Source organism: Cuculus canorus, chromosome 3, assembly GCF_017976375.1.
Source record: "Cuculus canorus isolate bCucCan1 chromosome 3, bCucCan1.pri, whole genome shotgun sequence".
NCBI lineage: Eukaryota > Metazoa > Chordata > Aves > Cuculiformes > Cuculidae > Cuculus > Cuculus canorus.
In genome coordinates this window covers 529,374-545,844 of record NC_071403.1, presented here as the reverse complement: position 1 = coordinate 545,844, position 16,471 = coordinate 529,374, and the positions used below count along the sequence as shown (strand labels likewise).

The 16,471-nt window shown below is 41.0% G+C and overlaps 1 long non-coding RNA gene across 23 annotated transcripts in view; it reads right to left on the bottom strand.

Annotated features, from left to right (window-relative positions):
• The window catches only part of LOC128851851 (uncharacterized), a 352,018-nt gene that overhangs the window by 75,558 nt on the left and 259,989 nt on the right, over positions 1-16,471 (bottom strand). For 2 of the 23 annotated variants that reach the window (XR_008449378.1, XR_008449377.1), the window contains one exon: positions 2,610-2,708. The exons of the other annotated variants lie outside the window; for them this stretch is intronic. This is a non-coding gene — a long non-coding RNA (uncharacterized LOC128851851). Of the gene's footprint in view, positions 1-2,609; positions 2,709-16,471 lie in introns of those variants that run through there. 23 annotated transcript variants of the gene reach the window in all.

The following is a 16,471-nucleotide window of genomic DNA, read 5'->3' as shown; positions in this document are numbered from 1 at the left end:
TGCCAGTGACATCGAGACATAGCAAGCTGTAAGCTCGGAGGACGAGGAAGAAGTTGCAACAAGCTGGACAAAATAGCTTTCCTGGACTGCAATAGCCAGTATCCGTTGTGAATGAACTGATGAATAACAGCTGCATCTGTACTGTAGAAAATAAAATCCTATTTTATCTATATATATTTGTTTTAAAAGAGCAGAAGGCTATTCAAAGCCGAGTCAATAGTGGCATTACTGGAACTCATTTGGAATGGACGATGTTTGGCCTATTGTGTTAAATTCCTGAGGGTTTGCCTATTTTTGTATCAGATTACAGCTTTATTAGGTACAACTGTTTTTACATTGCATTTTTGTGATTAATGATGCTAAAAGGATTTTGGCATTTCCAATGTTGTACACAAACCTAATGGGCAAAATCTTCTGTAAACTTCTTCTAAGCTCTTGGCAAACTTTCCTCGGGAGCAAATATTAACTCCAGATAGTGTTTATTAGCTTTTATAAAATAATCACTGTAATAGTGGCATGTAATTGCTGGAGGTAAGAGAACATTCACGCCAAGAATTAATCAAGTTTGAGCCCCTTAATAGAAACAGGTCAGGAACAATTTATTTCTTGCCCATTTATATTTAAAATAATATAATTTTCCTCTGATTCTTTGTCATATTCCAAGAGTGATTTCATACACAACGTTCCCTGAATAAACTGTGTTCTTAACTAAAGACGGGTCTGAACAGCAAAGTTCAGGACCCACTTTGTAGTCTGACAAAATACGGAGGCGTTTGGACTTTAAGCCTTAATTTGCACATTACGTGGGGTAAAATGAGCAAAACATTCAGATCTGGATCCAACTCCACTGCCTTCTTAATCCGCTACCCAAAGTCTGAATGTTTCTCTAGGCAAGCTTTTATTTCAGGATGTCCTGTCAGCATCAGACAAATGGGAATCAAATACTGTTCTTCAAAGAGATCAGAGGCTGCATGCTCCGCTCATTAAGCTTTTACTTGTAATCGGTCAGAGGTTACAGCTGATCTGCAGGAGAAATGCAATTATGACCTCTTGCATGCAGTATCTTTCACGTCATGGGAATAAAAGTCTCTTGCAATTGCCCTCTAGAAAGTCACTGAAGACTTCCTATTGACCCACTGTGTGTCAGGTAATTCCTTGAGCAGAAACAGTGCAGAAACAGTCTTTTGGGAAGAGGCACGAGGAGTGGTTAAAGCATGAATATAGACATATCTGTGTATCGTGAATATAGACATATCTAAGACAATACCAGATGAAAGAAACCTGGAAGTTCCACCAAAAAATAAGGACTTAACCTGAGTTCAGTCCAGTATGACCACCACGACATGACCTCACAGTTTCCCACACTAAGTAGGGTAGATTTATCACTTAGGCACCTCTGATTCCCACTCTATCTAGAGTGAAGCTGTTGGTCATGCATTGTCTTTGAATTAAAAGGCACAGTGCAGGATGCATATCAGGAGACGTGATCTCTCGGACATGTCAAGCTGCATCAAGGCATCCAAGTACAGGTTCAACACAGGAGATGAGTTCTACTCATCAGCTTAACCGACATCTCTGCAAAACCAAATATGCCCCAGACCTTCTTCTAGCACTGAAGACAACACACTTGGAATAGTCTGTGTCCATATTCAGCTCTCTTACCCTCCAAAGCAAGGTGATTGCATCTAAAACACTCGCCGGGTAAAGTCAACTCCCCGCTCCTGTCTGGATATTGTCTGGGATCGTGCCAGCTAGCTCAGGCAAATACCATGCCTGTGATCAGCCTAACAATTTGACAGCATGGATAACTGAGTTCTGGTACCTGGCAGTGTACTCTGAAGCTTTTTAATAAGCTAGGAATAGAGACAAAGAGGCTTCATGAATGCTAACCCATACGGGGCGTTTTTGTCAGTTTGTTCTGGGAAAGAAAGGCATCCTTATTCACAGGCCATTCCGGGAATCTGCCATTTTCCTGCTTATAAGAAAAGTGAGAGACCTGCCAATCAAGTTTTAGGCAGTGCTCTGCCTGGATAAGCAGGAATCAAAAGCACAATAACCCCACTACAGAAATTTATTGATTCTGTGGTGCTAGAATTCATATTCGTATACAAAACAGCTCACAGGAGCTAGTCCACTCTCCTTTTATAATCTGTTGAATATCAGCCATCAATCATATTTAATGTATATAAACACCTCTGCACAAAATCTTAGGGGATTTTAATTCAAATAAAACCATTAACTATAAGCTTTGAAACTCCTTTTTTTTTTAATCAAAAGATTTACCTTTAGATTTGTCCTAACCAAACCAAAGCCATTTCAATGTTATTATTTTCCTAACCCTAACCTTCTAGTGTATACTGCGAAATCACAATACTATACAGAAGAACACTGTAAATGGATAACGACTCACAGTTGTTCTGCATTACATCATGGAAAGGAGTGTTTCCCACTACTCGTTACTGGAGCTTCACTTAGAAAACCTGCCATTTCAGTGCCTCACGGGGCTCCCCAGGTCCACGGGTGTTAGAGACTTCTATTTATCTAAATCACTTCAGCTATCAGCAGTGGAAAAGGTAGTATTAAAAGTAAATATGAAAGCCTGTCCAGACCTGGACCTCCTCCAGCTCCATGCAGAGCCATGCAGGTGTCTCCGAACGCTGATCTCCAGGGCGCCAAGGGAAGAGAGAGCAGAAAATCCCATGCTGACCCTGTCCAAAGACAGCACAGGCTGTGGATTACTTCATTTGCATGGGCTCTGTATTTAATGATTGCCCTGCAAGATACAGCTCACAGAATAAAATACAGTGATCATTTTAAAGAAGTTTTTTATTAGATGGATACTTTGTAGGACTAAACATTGACACCTAACTGCTATTCAAGAGCACGGTCAAGAACTTACCACTTACATGGGAAAAGAGTGGAATAATTCCCACGAGCTATTCTTCAGTCTGATTCATGAAAACAGACATCTCTGCCTTTTACCTGGATTCAAAATCCTAATATCAAACTCAGTTCTACATATTGATTAAGAGCCTATTGGTTCACATTTACAACTCAGTTTCCCCACAGCCAAAAGAACTGTGGAGTTACAAAACCAAGCTGATTTCTGTGCTGGAAATGAAACGCCAACTGAGATAAACCTGGTTTTGGTTGGGAGTACTAGCACGAGCTAAGTTTATAGAGGCCCTATGGCTAGAATGAGGAAAGAAGCAAAACTCACAGCGCTATTCAGTGGCATTTACAAGAGTCCACAATAACTCAATTGTTTTCAGTGTTCCGCAGAAAAATCTTTAACAGGCTTGTGAAGAAACAAAAGGAGTTTTCTCACTCCTCTTCACAAATTGGTTAACCATAACTGCAGCATAAGTAAGGAATTCACCTTCAGGAAAGAATCTCCATAAGAGAAATGAAAAAAAGCAAGAGAGGAAAGGGCCCTTCCCTCTGCAGCTGGCCAGGAGCGTGAGCCGGCCATTCCAGGCATCGGCACCACAGCACACGGCAGCACTGACAGAGATCCTGAGCTCTCACTTTGCCATACGTATCATCACTCAAAGTAAAAAGTTCAGATTCATACCAAATTACGGCCCTCGTGAGCACAAATGCCATAGGTTTATATTGCTCTGCAATTTTATATTATGGATATAAAAGTACAGGGATTGCTGCACAGCTGAGTAAAGCGAAGATTTCTCCCTAGAAAATCCATGTAATCTTGTGTTTGGTAGGACATGACAAATATCATTCATGAACGAAAGAGAGGGGAGAAATAGAAAGACAACGACAACATGAGGTATTAACTTGAACAGACATTCATCAAAAATTACAGTTTTCATCCATTTCTGGTTACTTATTGTAAGCTTGTGGAAAAGATAGCATTTAGAATGAAAATACATGTCTCAGAAGTAAACATGGCTTTCTGGATGGAATAGGCTGCACAGGAGGCGGCACAGAGATGTAACCCAGGAATACACACAGGACTCGGCAAAGTTTGTTTTGCGTGTAAAGGCATGAGCCACAGGGAATGTGAAGGCTTCCTTTCAGCCTGGGACCATCCCTGAGACCTTTTGGGGGGATCCTAGAAAAGAGTTATAGCCGCTGGCATGTGTTCATCTGCGTCTTCACCAAAGCCTGTAAATTATGTGAAGCAAAAAACTCTGACTTGATTTCCAGACCCTGAAGAATCTGCTCTGGACTTTTGACAGCACATCATGCCAAGCAGAGTTGCATCTTGAGCTGCACACACACACACACATGAAAGCCACACTGCTGGGACTGTTCCAGCTCACTTTTACCAGTCGGGCAGCACTTGCATTTGTCACCTCCGCAGCGATGGTGTCAGGTACGTGTGTTTCAGACGCATCATTAGGCGTAGGATGAAAGTCTACCTATAACTTTATAATAGCTCTGGAAGCATATTGTTATGCCAGTGTGACACTTACTCCAGCAAGCAAAGACTGTTTACAAAACCTTTTTCTAACTGCGTATTATCTGCCTCACACTGAACATTTTCCTGATGATTAAGAATCAAAGTCCTTGCCACAAAAGGTTTGTAGCCTAAATGAAAAACACAGGCTCGGGACAGATTATGAGATGCAAGTAGTAAGGCAATAGGAATAAAAAAATTGAGAACACAGCTCTTCAGGTTTGGCCCGTTTTAGAGAATGATAAAAATCAAGATCTCCTAAAGAAAAAGGGAGAAAAATCCTACCTATTAAAGCTGCAATAGGAAAGCATTCTAGAATCTTCCATGTTTCTCGGTTATGTTCTTTTTGGGTCTATTTTCATCCACTTTTTGCAGAGCTTTCAGCCTGCGACTGAACTGAAACCAGCCAATCTCTCTTTCTGGTTCATGTATATTAGCTCAGTGCTGTTAGGTTTGTTTCTCCAAAACAGCAGGGTGCTGGGATTTTTTAAAGGTTTCCACAGAAATTAAGAGGAGAGGGATATAATACCTTCAACTCAAATTTATTTCTTTTAATTCATTTTATATGCACTTGGGGCCTAAATAACTCAAGAGTAATTACTGAAAAGTAGCCTATTGTGTGACTTGCACCCCTTTGTGAGCAACTATTGCCTTAACTCCAGATGCAGAGTATTTTGTAACATGACTACGCTCCGTACTCCCTTTGTGGAGCGCACAGACAAGCAGTGGATCCATTTTTCAGTTGCATGCCAGAAGAGCTAACCATATGTGTTCGGTTACCCACGTACATAAAGGCCAGCGATCAATTCCTACTACCAGGAGTTAGAACAAACCAGGAGACAGACGTAACACCTCACAACCGTCTCTCTAAATAGCAGTGCCCTTCCAGCCTACCCCTATAACAGATTAAAGTTACTCCTGACAACGCAATGTAGTCCTTAATATTTTGACTAATAAGTGCCAACCTCTGGAAATGCAGCCTCGAATAACAATAGCAATGACAAGCAAGACGTTTAAAGCATTCATTCAAGTTTCTGGTCTCTGTCCAGATTGTTACCACTCATAGTGCAGCTTGAAAACTTTAATCCACACGCTCATGTGAACAGAGTTTACTTTGCGCAGGGCGAACGAGGTATCTCACACAAAAAAATCTGTCAGCTGCACAGTACGTGGTCATATCGTTCTCACAGGCCTCTGGGGCCGGTGTGAAACACAAATGAATGTGCAAGTGTTATCAGAATGAAAGGGCAGAAACGAGGAAAACCTGGAGCCAGCGAGCCACGTTTCACCCGGCTAGATAACTACATCTCTCCTCTCCTCATTTTTCCTCTCCAGTACAAGCATCTGGAAAAAAAATGAATAAGGTGTGTGGGGAGAGGAGTCATAGCTGAAACTTTTTTCTTTGCTTCAATAAGCTGGAAATCTAAAGATCTTTAACAGCTGAGGTTTTTTCCTCCTCAGTCCAAAGAACGGGGGTTGGGCTTTTTCCCTCCTCAGCATAAAGATTATTAATTTTTCATACAGAGACCAACGCTTCTGTCTCTTAGAAATTTTCTTTCAACAGAAAGCATTTGTTATGAAATTAGATTTTAGATGAAAGCATTAAACCAGTACTGCTCCGGGATGGTTTATGTTTAGGTTTTCCATGTACCTATTAAGATAATATAACTCTGAATCTACATTGCATTGTGTAATGTAGATGGATGCACATCTGGCTGAACACACATACACTGCAATGTAGTTTAGAATTATGTGCTCTTAATGAATACATTGAAATATATACAAAAGACATCAGTATTACACAATCTGCCACTCAGAAAACAGCAAATCACAGAATTAGCATTGTCCACGAAACCTTAATTCATCCCCCTTTGGGAATATACATCATGAGGCGGTACAAGATGGTACAACTGCACCACATCCTATTTTTGCAGAGGACCTTGACTCATTCTTCTCATTCTCATTGCATTCTTCTTTCAATATGTGATGGCATGAAGTCATGTGCTGAGTATAGGATTAATAATTTCCTTCTAGGTATTATGTCCAGCCTGTCACCACAGTAACGGAATTTTTCACAAACATGAGTAAATAGCTCTGCCTGACGCATCTTAAACATAACAATAACAACAACAACAATAATAATAATAACAACAACATTTTTGCAATTTATTAATAATAATATACTATATGTATATCATGTGTATAATATGATTATATTCATAATTATAATTTACAAGTTAGGAATAAACGAGATTAAAGCTGAAATTTTCTATTTAGAAGAGTTTGTCATCTGAAGACCCTAGTTTGAGACCTTTAGAACCAGATGTCTCAGAATAATTGATGTTTTAGAGATCTTCGTGTATTCAAACACAGCAACAATTAGCATTAGTTATACCTGTTAGGAGTCAACATTCCTGTAAAGCTGTAACAGCATCCTGTGTTAAGCTCCCTATAAATAAGGAAAGCTCAGTCAGGGGCCAAGAGTAAAACTGTAGGTTTAAATAATGTTTGCTTAGTCACAAAAGAACTCTGTGGAGAGCTCTAATCACAGAGTGAAATTGCATGGCACTGCACCTCTTGAGCCAGAAAGCTGTTCGTCCTCCCTGCAGCTCCCCTGCTCTTTGCCCGTGCACACTTACAAGACAAGGTCAAGAGAATGTTCTTTACTAAATACCTTCCGAGCAAGTGCATGCTCTGTCTGATCCACTAAATAAAGCAGTGATTTTGAGGCAAAAATAAAAATAAAAAATCACATACTTTTTTAAGTGAAGACCAGGACGGGGTGGGGAGCAGTATTTTTAAAATAAAAGGTACAAAAACTTTGTAATTAAATATGATCCATCATACCATATCAGTTTTGGAAAAAAGAAAATCAACTGCTGCAGAGATTTCAATTGTAAACACATTTTCTGTAATATTCTGAAATTTGGGTATTTTAGAACACCAAAACCAAAATTTCTATTTGAAAATTTGTAACTTTGATGAGACAGGCAATTGATTTCCTGTCAGCTGTGTTACAGGCTGTCGTAATTAACATATGGAAAGAGATTGAATGAAAGTTATGTAGACAAACTTAAAAATTATATTTTCTTCCTTTTCAGCCCTTCTATTCACGGTGCTAAAATTCTTCCTCTCTCTCCTGTGTCCCACAGATAAAATTACAACCAATCATATTATCATATGGAACTTAACTGGTTACCAATAGTCTTTGCAAATCCGCAGTACCAGCTTTATTCCTTCGAGCCAACCAGCAACCAAGCATTACAGTAAATAACTAATGTCTATGCAAATGTTATACACATTTCACAAGGGCATCGCAGAAATAAGGAATATGTACTTTCAACAAGACTGAGCTAGTATCAAACTCCTGGAGGAAAATGTCTCCTCTCTCTCACAGAATCATAGACTCATTTAGGCTGGAAAAGATCTTTAAGATCATTCAGTCCAACCGTAAACATAACACTGCCAAGCCGACCGCTAAACCACATCCCTCAGCACCACCCCCCTTGTTCTGTCCAGTCACTCAACACCGGGCAGTTCTCGCGATCTTCTTCTACCTGTGGTTCCTCAAGGAAGGGCAAAGCCAGTGCCTCAACCAGCACCAGGACTGCAGTTCTCCCTCCAGCCACTGCTCTGGGAAGAAGACAGGCAGCTGGACACGCCTGCCCCTTCCCGTGCTGTGGTCAATACTCACGTAGAGAAGAGGCACGCATGTTGCTGATGGGCACGGTCCAGGTTGACTTGGAGTGCGCATGCCTACATTACACCATCCAGTCCAAGAAGAAAGGTCATCAGTGTCTCACTGTGATACCAGTGTTTCCCTTTCCTAAGCACTGGGGTCTTAGGGCTTTGTAGCTCATCTTCCCAGTGAATAAGAACTAAAAAGCCAGGGACGGTCTGTGAGTACTTTAGCTGACATATTTACCTCCACACACAGAGGAACACTGAAAGAGTAGAGACTGAATTTATAAAGGGACTGTACATGTCTTCTTTCAGAGTTCTCTGTCCAACACCAAAGCCTGGTTGGCAGCCAGCAGCTTTCCCTGAAAACATCAGGGCACCGGAGCAGGATAGAGCAAATGTCTAATTTGCTCCTATATGCCCTGCTAATAAAGTGTTGCGGGTTACTTATGTCTTCTCAAGACTGAACATTTGCTCAAACACAGAACAATAACTTGGCAGACTATGTATAACAGCACCACCTAATGATTTCCTGCAAGAACCACGTGCTCCAGCACTGGTACTATAAAATTAAAATCATTTTAAAATACTTAAACAGTGATGCTAATCTATATGGTCTATTGTGCATCTTAAATTATTTGTAAAGATTTCAAAACAAATTATTCTTAGAATAAAGTGATTTTTCAATGATTTGTGAGCAAGCTCACAGGAGATGCAGAATTTTTTAGAACAGTATTGAAAGTAGTAGAAAGAAAGTTTTTTGCCTTGCTCAGGAATTCACCTAGGATTAACCTTTCAAAGGGAAGATGCTTTTTTAATTGCTTACTTGAAAATGTACCATTATAGTCTAAATTATTCCCTTGCAGCAAAAAGACTGACTTAAAAAAAAACATACATGGTTTAAGAGAAATTTGGACCGCTTCTGATCAAAGAGCTGGAAGGATTGTAGACCACACAAAGTTCCCCGGTTGACAAATATTGCCAGGAATAAACTTCCCCCTCAAAAACCCCACCCACTTTTTCAATATGTCACAGCAGCAAATACCGAAATACTTTAGCTATTCCTTTTTTTGTCTGTACGAGGAGCTTTTACTCAATCCATGTTTAAATTCGGATGTGGCCTTGTGACATTAATGCTTTAGATGCACTAAAATGTGGGCCTACATAGAACTTACACGGTTTAAGTTTCAGAAGTAAGATGAACATCAGTGAACACAAAGATTAGATAGGATCCAAGTCCTTGGCCTGCCCTGCTGAAGGCAATGGAAAACCTTCGAATGAAGCTAATTCCAAAAGATGCACATTGTGTGTATACGTGTGCATAAACATCTACGTTTGCATATATACACACCGACATTTCCACGGGTGCGCATATCTAAGTGCAGATTGCCCTCAGAGGAAACCAGGCCCTCTGAAAACACAATGATGATTGTTGTGCGTTGGGATTCTCAGCTTCCCCAAAGTTATGCATATGTCACAATGCGCTAAAAAGCATAAATAAATAATTAAGATTATTCTCTTTTAAAAGCGAAATGTCTATACTCTGCCTCTCCTCGACTGCAGCCCTACCCCTCATCGGGATAAATGAAGGCGCAGTGGTTACAGGCAGCTATTTAAGGGAAGAGAATGGGGCCAGAGCCACCGTAAGTGCAGCACTGTCGCTGCCTCATCCACAGCCACTGCATTCCTGTGCTCCAGACTGAGTCACTCACAGTAGTTCTTGTGAGCAAAGCTGTCACCGGTTTGACTTTTTGTCTCTTTCTCTCTGTTTGGCATCTTCCTGGACACAGATCTCAATTATTCCCCCTGAATTTGTGCATTATTTTAAATACTTGGGGGTTGTTCAGTTTTAGCTTAAAGTTTTGAATCCAAAGATGCATTGGAAATGCCTTCAGGTAAGTGGTTAAGAGCCGGAACCTTTAGATCTGGTGATCTAAAGTCTGTATTGTGTTTCTTCTTCCTTGACCAGACAACCTCTCATTAATAAGACCGAACAAATAATTGCATCATGCCATCAAGTCAGAATGAAGTTGCCTGAACTAATATTGCTCCAAGCTGAATTTTCCCTCAGTGCAGCATGGCACTAGGAAAGAATCTGTGCTCCATCGGAAAGAAGCAAAGCAGAATCAGTACCGCACCAACTGACGTACTTGCTAACCCCTGACCAACGCAGCACTGACTCTGCTGCACCACATGCAATAGTGCAGCAATCCTGCTCTCTGCCACTCATCCACCCAACCCAATCTGCACCCTGGGCCAGCTGGGAGTGTCACCTCCTAGTACTACACAGTGAAGTCTTCTTCCCTGGGATGTCTTCCAGTTGTTTCATTTAGTTTGAGAAAAGAAAAATCATCATCTCTATCGCCATCTCCTTCTCCTTCTGTGACATCTGCAGGAGCAGATTCCGCCTGGCTGCCCGCCACTGGTGCCCGTGTGGTGTCAGGGTGACTCTTCACCCTACAGCTGAGCACCACAAGGACAGAATGTGGTTCCAGGGCAGTGATGCTCACGCCACAGTACCCAGCAGGGGCTAGAAATGCTCTGTTGGCAACAGAAGATCTACAAGACACTCATTTTCCTCTGTGACCATGGGACTGGGCACTCGGAGACTGTGTGATCTGTATGGAATGCTACGAGAGACTCGTGGGCTCCTGCCCCGTGCAGGCACACCACTCTCGGGTTGTTCTTCTTCAGGTAACTCACCTCCCCCTTACTTCCTCTGGGAACACGAATATACCTTCATCTATGGTACAGACTGTATCAACTGCATGTCAGTACTCTATACTACACGGAAATCTTAAATGTGGATCTGCATTTTTCTACTATTTTTCTGTGGCATCTCCCTCACTCACATTCTGTTGTCATCTACACACTGTTTTCACAACTCATTTTCACCTTCCCACATGAAGGATATCTCTGGCAGGGGACATTTCTATTGTAAGTAACCTAAACATTTTAGTTTGTGCTCACTGCTTTGGAAGCGGCAGTAGCCTCAGAGCGACATGGAAACGCACCTCCCGCGTGGCCTTGAAAACACAATGTATTGCACACCGGGCCTACAGTCCCTTGAATTTCCTGTGTGCGCGCTCCTGCATTTCTCTACATTCCTGTTTGCCCATAAAACTTAAAACTTCTTTTTGGTTCCTCAGTGCAAACTTGAAAGGCAAATGAAGGGCTAGAAGAGGGCCGAGGTCTGTCTGCAGATGATTCAATGGAGGCTTCAATGAAGAGAACTGCCCTGTTCTAAGGCAGGAGAGAAGCACAAACGTCACTGAGTGTTGCCACCTATTTTGATCTGGGAACCAGCTTTAATCCTACTGTGGCACTACTTTGCAAGTTTCCCTTTGATTTGATTTTATTTTATTTTATTTTATTTTATTTTAAAAAAAAGGCAAGTAGGGAAAGAGGTAAAAGAGGCTTAGGTTTGGCAGTAAGAAGGGCTGCTGAGGAAATCCAGCAGCTTGCAGTGCATGCTTCATAAAAAGGTTTCTTAAGAAAAAGAGAAGTCGCTGTACTCTATGTGGGCACTTCTCCCGAGGGTCTTGAAAGCAACCCTGGCAGATGAAGTGCAAACTCACATGGGAGACTCAGGAGATGGCACTCCTCCCCTTAAGTCAATGCAAGGGCTCAGCTTTGGGTTAAAAGCCATTCTTCTAAGCATAATGGGGTAAAACCTCTTTTTGAAGATATAGGATTTAGTGTATATATATATATATATATAAACACACAGAGATAAATGCACACGTATATTCAAGTAGTAAATATGTATAAAACTTGAACAGCCTAGGACCCAACTTGTTTGGAGACTACTTTTCTCCATATGTCCCAGTGTGACCCATTTCCTCCTAACTCCAGCCGTGGCAGTTGGAGTGACAGATGCTGTGGGTCCTGGCATGGACCAGAGGAGCAGACAACAGGCTATTGCAATATGAAATTGCCTTGGAGTATGACGAGCGTCTGTTAAATCTTCCTGCTTGCACAGGACAAGGCAAATCCAGTTCTTCAGTTGCCCTGCCTGGATAACTTCTTCTGTTTGAAAATATAAAATCATCCCCTTGTTCTACCCAGGAGATGGTTGCAATGTTTGGATAGATAATTCCTGTATTTATACAGAATTTGTAAATTCTTACACTATCTTTAGTAACAAAAGTCCACGATAAATGTTTACTATTAATGTGTACAGAGAAAATATCACATTTAAATCTAGCTAAGTCAGTCCTCATGTCAATGATATTAATTTACACTGCAGTTCCTTCATCATGGAATTTCCATATATTTTACTCTGCTGAACATTTTCTGAAGCACTTACCAATCCAAAAATACATTTCACATACCTCTCTACTATCTTTCAAATCAGAGTTTGGAAGAAAATTGTAAAGTGAAATGATAAATAATCCGAAGAGGGAAAAGTAAGAAGATCTAGAAAATAAAGAAGTGTTGGAACAGATATTAGAATTTTCCATTGCAAATTATCACCACTAACCGGCTGTCTGGGAAGCACTCCAACCTGATGTTGGGTTCTCTTTGATAACGTGGTGTTTCTAAGCAACATTTCTAGTCAGTCCATGTGTACGAGTGGTCAGCCACCACTCTGCAACTTCAAAACAAGAATTCCTTTTGTTAGATGTAGATCCAATTTGCTGTTTGGTTTTCATATGAAAAACACAGCAGGCTTTTTAAGATACAGAGTTTTTTTAAAAAAGGAAGTGGTGCTAAATATTGTAACACGTTTCAACACATATAGCTGCATGGCTAATTTATTCAATACTACATTAATGAACCCCTTTTTTGTTCTTAAGCTAAGCAGATGGGTATTCAGGTAGCACGTGTTAAATTTGTCAAGAATTTATGTTCTAATTCCATTCACACAAGCAGCCAAAGGCACTTCTTACATAGGAATGACAGCGATAACAATTAGCTGGTCTCTTCACTCAATATGTTTCCACTATAATCCCAGATGAAATGTTTTTCAGGACTTGAACCTACTGAACTACAATTTCTAAAGTTCATTCCTTCCCAACCTTGTATGTGAAAAAGATGTGAATTCCATGGACTTCCCATGCAGCCTGGATCTGCGCTTTGCAGGCGTCAAGTGCAAAGCACACATAATGATTAGGTAATTCACAATTTAATTTGGAAACTGTTCCTATCTCACCCCAAAATATTTTTAGTTTGATATGCAAGGATTCATATCACTGATAAATAAAGAACGGGCATGTTCCTGTGAAGTGAGAGATAATAAGTTTTGCAACAGACGGGATCTCTCACTGACAGTAGAAGGGAACCGGACCCGTTCTTGGCTGATGGGCGCTGGGCTGGAGGCCTGCAGACTGCTGGCAGGAACGGGGATATGGTGGAGCCGCGGGAGATCACTGCACGCGCTGAAGTTAGGCACCATTTTCTGCGGTTGTGCTTACATCTCAAAGAGACTGACTTCAGATCGCTGGCAAGGACAGTTGCATTCCACACTCAGGCAGAAAATATTTTAGACTTCTATAAAATCATCCTATCAAAATGAATATATTTTATCAACTCAGATCTGGAATATATGCATCCTACCGGTGCTAATTATAACGAGACATATGGTTAAACAGCATTTCAGATTGAGACAGTTTGGGGAATTTCTCCATCTATGATTTCTTCTTGACACTGGAATCTTTCTTAGGGACATCTGTCAAGATGCATGTTCCAGCAGGAACGTGGCACACTCAGCTCCTTCTCCTGATCCTTTGCTTCCATGTTGACATAAAACCCACAGTAGGTGACAGAAAAGTTGCTTGCACCTGGCTCACCGCTAAAAATAGTGAACCATTAAACTTTGATGATCCTCCATTTAAATGGAGCTCATTTGGATAAAAGATGGCAACTATCCAAAGCAAACGGTTATTTCAAGTCTGATTCCCAGGAAAGATAGTAACTGAACTACAGATTAGTTACCGAGAAACAGATCATCTGACACACCTTATCTAAAGATCACCTGAGGTATAGGAAAGGGACTCACAGAAGTTATTTCCTCTGAGATGCTTCAGAGAAAAGAAAGAGGGAGTAGACTGAACTGAAACTCAGTGGTTCAGACCTGAAACTGGAGAAATGTCATGGACAACCCAAAAACCTCAGACTCAAGGACAGAAACCACCCATGGTAAAGAGGGAACCGAAGCAGGAGGCTGAGTGTGCAAATGTTTTGCCCACAGATGTGTACTTCTAACGCTAGCTGAAGTAAGACGCGATGGGTTTTGCTACCCATCTGTTCACCTCAGCTATCTCTGAGAGGAGAAACTGCAAGTTTATGTTGACCATAATGTGGAGTTCTGGGAAAAGGTATGTGTGGAGAAGTGGGGAGGAGGTGACGGGCTGTAGGAGTCTTGCTTTTCTGAAACAATAGTAGATAAAAAACATAGCAAAGAAGTCTGCCAGAAAGAGACACTAAAGCTTACTGAGACATAAGAAAGCTTAAAACATTTAGATATCTTGTAATATTACCCAAACACAGCAGCTTGGAGTGTACAAAGAGAAATGAATTTTATCAAGGCTGTGACACACACAGTCCTAGAAAAATTAATTCACATAGCCTGCGGCTATATGTTCCTTTCTTAGCACGCTGGCTCCCCTCGTTACAGTCACGAGAGTAATTCTGTCCTGCACTCCCTTTCACAACAGGCAGTCTTCACACAGGCCTGGATCTTAGCTGCTTACGCGGACCATGCCAAGGTACGACACAGGCCTTTTGACCTTTCAAAAGCATCCACGAGGGACCTAAGAAGCCTGTGGACTCCCTGAGTGCAGTGGAGAAACCACCAAGTGCCTCTTGTGGCATTTCACAGCCACGCGGAAACATGACCAGACATATCAGGGTGCAGGCAGAATCCTGCCCTCAATCCGGCTGCACGCACTGCGGGCATCTCTCACATAGCACCGTTGGAACAATATTTGATGGCTTTCTCTGCCAGTGCTGGCTGAGGCATTTTTTCCTCAATACCTCTGGGATTCCCCATGTTTTCCGGAAGTTTCCTCTAGAGACTTACTGAAACCACTGAAGTTCTGCATCATACAGTCAACATGTCTATCTTCCAGCATGCAGCATGAGCAGAACTTAGATGACACAGCTCATAACACAGAACCCGCATTTAAATTCCTATCATAAAAAAATGAGTCTCAGTTTAATTATATCCAATCAGAAAGACTACAAACATGGGCCTTGGAAAATACAAGTGGAGCTTAAGCAAAAAAACTCATGGAAGAGGTTTATCTGTAGAAAATTCATGACAGACAGAATGAATTCACAGTTAAATGTAGAACTGAGAAAAGCATTCCCAGCAAACAATTAATCTCTGTAAATTAATCCTTACTTATCTTTTTTTAGCTGGTGCTGAGTTTTGTGAGTTGTAGCGTTTGCCCACAAATATGTTTGTCACCAAATGTTGTGAAGAGATCTGTTTGATGGGGAGTCCCTGTGACTGACTTGGAAAACAGCAGCACAAGCTTCAAACCAAAGGTCCATCTAGCACAGCATCTTTAAATAGCAGCAAAAATAGACGGTTAAAGAAAGTGTAAGTGCTAGGAAAACAATACGATATTTTGTCCACTATATCATTCCAGCTTCTAGCGCTGTGTAGATAAGTGACTTCATAAGCCAGATGTTGTAACTTTGTGGTAAGCACTGCTTGATTGATTTTCTACTCGTGATTTCAACTGGTCAGTACATCTGTGGCTCAGACCACGGGCTCATTTAATTTCCTTCTCTCATGAGCATTTCCATGCTTTCTACCATGCAGGCCACCACACTTGAAGTAACTCTTATTTATTACTTCATTTCATTCTCCCCATCTTAAAACTCAGTGTTGCTCCAAGAAACCTCTGGGAAAGTATTAATGAAAAGATTAATGAATGTATCTTTCAAAATTCTGTGTGTGCTCTAAAGCTTAATCCAAAATCCCACTGCTGGCTGAGTAGAAACCTATACTGATTTGAGTCAGATACACACTGCTTCCAATGTGATTTTGTTCTGAGAGATGCCAGTAAGTCTCAGGGCACTTGAAAACTCAAAAGTCATGTAAATTGCATTTGAACATTAGATCCTATATTACTGGGTTTTGTTCCCTGATTTAATTAAAGCAATAGTGTTTTCATTGCAAATACGAATTGTTTTGGATTTGACAACGACATTTGGAATGATTATTACACAATGCGCATCAAAATATTTTTGCCAGTTAACATGCTTGGTGAATATTCACAGTCAGAACAGAGTTTAGTATTATAGAAGCAATAAACATTACAGTCCCTTTTGACAACCATCATCATTCTCATCAGTCCATGATTATGCCACTGAATACTGTGTAAGAAGTAGCAGAATCATCAAAGCTCCAAGAAG